Source organism: Emys orbicularis, chromosome 13 (assembly GCF_028017835.1).
Source record: "Emys orbicularis isolate rEmyOrb1 chromosome 13, rEmyOrb1.hap1, whole genome shotgun sequence".
Classification (NCBI taxonomy): Eukaryota; Metazoa; Chordata; order Testudines; family Emydidae; genus Emys; species Emys orbicularis.
Genome location: NC_088695.1, coordinates 13,146,891 through 13,149,000, shown reverse-complemented (window position 1 = coordinate 13,149,000; position 2,110 = coordinate 13,146,891). Strand labels below are relative to the sequence as shown.

At 44.3% G+C, this 2,110-nt stretch overlaps 1 pseudogene; it reads right to left on the bottom strand.

Annotated features, from left to right (window-relative positions):
* Positions 1 to 1,259: 1,259 nt before the first annotated feature.
* LOC135887449 (olfactory receptor 14J1-like) lies at positions 1,260 to 1,850 on the bottom strand (annotated as a pseudogene).
* Between the last annotated feature and the right edge of the window lie 260 nt (positions 1,851 to 2,110).

The window sequence follows — 2,110 nt, the reverse complement described above, 5'->3', positions numbered from 1 at the left end:
AGGGGAAAGTAGGTGTGTGCTCGATCCGGGGTCTGATCTGGTAATACCCACTACTTGATGACATCAAATGAATACTCCCATCTGATCAAACATATCTCACCCTCCCAAACCCCCACCCACCAAAAACATCTGGAACACAGAAACAAATCAACCAAACTACAAAATACAGTACATCCTCGCTAGAAAGAACCGCTGGGGATCCAAGCCATTTGTTAATTAAAGCCAGAGGTTCATTATAGCAAAAAAGCCCTGCCACCAGGGGCAGCAGATGACACCTTGAGCCCCATGGCCATGGCGGAGGCTGACAGGTATTCAGGCCCTGGGTTGGTAGTAGGGGCAGAGAGCTCCTCTGGCGTTGGGGGAACGGCGGGGACAGAATGTTTACTCCCCACCCAGAAAAAAGAAGAAGAGCCAGAGACCCCATGTGTGACTTTGATATGGTAATTGAGTTTATGGGGAAAGTGCTCTGATACCATGGTAATGGGTGGCAGTACAAAAGCCTCTGACTGATCGATTGATCAATAGATAGAGTGGTATGTATGGTGATGGATAGAGAGCTAGACATAGAGGATAGGTCCATAAATGGCTATTAACCAGGTGGGTCAGGGATGTAACCCCATGCTCTAGGTGTCCCTAAGTCTCTGACTGCCAGATGCTGGGATTGGACAACATAGGATGGGTCACTTAATAATTGCCCTATTCTGTTCATTCTCTCTGAAGCGTCTGACACTGGCCACTATAGGAAGACAGGATAATAGGCTACATGGACATTTGGACTGATCCAGTATGGCCAATCCTTTGTAGATAGATAGATAGATAGATAGATAGATAGATAGATAGATAGATAGATAGATAGATAGATAGATAGATAGATAGATAGATAGATAGATTTTGATCTTATTTATAAAGGTGTAAATTTGTAGTAACTCCATTGACCTGAGTGGAGTTTTTCTAGATATTTACCTGTGTAAATACCCCAGTGTGCATAAATGCATTGCACATTTTGTTCTCATGGAAACAAGAATGTCAACAGTTGTTTATTTTTATAAAAAAACACAGTATGAGACGATGGTCATGGGAGAAAGATGGACATTTTATTTTTTGGTGAATAGCCTTGACCCAATCATTTTCCACAGGGCAGATTTGATATCCTTGTTCCTCATGCTATGAATGATCGGATTCATCATGGCAGGCACCATGGAATAAAAAACAGGCACCATTTGATCCAGACCTGAGATTGAGCTGGAGGTGGGTTTAATTTAGGCTAAACTAGCAGTGCAAACAAACACGGAGACCACAATGAGATGAGGGAAGCAGGTGGAGAAGGCTTATTCCGGCCGTGCTCAGAGGGGATTCTCAGCACTGTTTTGAAGATCAAAACATATGACACAATTATAAAAATAAAGCAGCTTAAGGCAAAGTATACGCTAAAGGCAATAGCCCCAGTTTCACTGAGATATGAGTGATAGTAAGCAAGTTTGAGGAGCTGGGGGATTTCATAGAAGAACTGAACCATCTCATTATCTCCACAGAAGATTATTGCAAACGTGTTCCCAGTGTGCAGTGCAGAATTGAGAACCCCACTGATCCAGATACTGACTGCCATTTGGTCACAAGCTCTCCTGTTCATCATTGACTTGTAGTGCAGTGGTTGGCACATGGCGATGTACCGGTAGTACGCCATGAGGGTCAGTAAGCGTAGCTCAGCTGTAGTGAAGAAAAGGAAGAGAAAGACTTCCGTAATACAAAATGGCCCTGGTGCTCATGAGGGAATTGGCCATGGACTTTGGGACGATGATGGAGATGGAGCCGAGGTCTAGGACGGACAGATTCATTAGGAAGAAATACATGGGTGTGTGAAGATGGTGGTCAAGGGCTATGGCTGTGATGATGAGAAATTTCCCACCGGGGCTGCCAGGTAAATCACTAGAAACAACATGAAATGAAAATTCTGCAGCTCCCTAATGTCAGAGAAGTCCAGGAGAAGGAACTCAGTCACAGTTATTTGGTTGGACATATTCTTCCTCAGTACATCATGTGATGGCTGTGGAGGGAAGTACAAGGGCAATGGCCAGGCTTCAGCTTCAGTCACTATAGGCCTTGCTGGAGC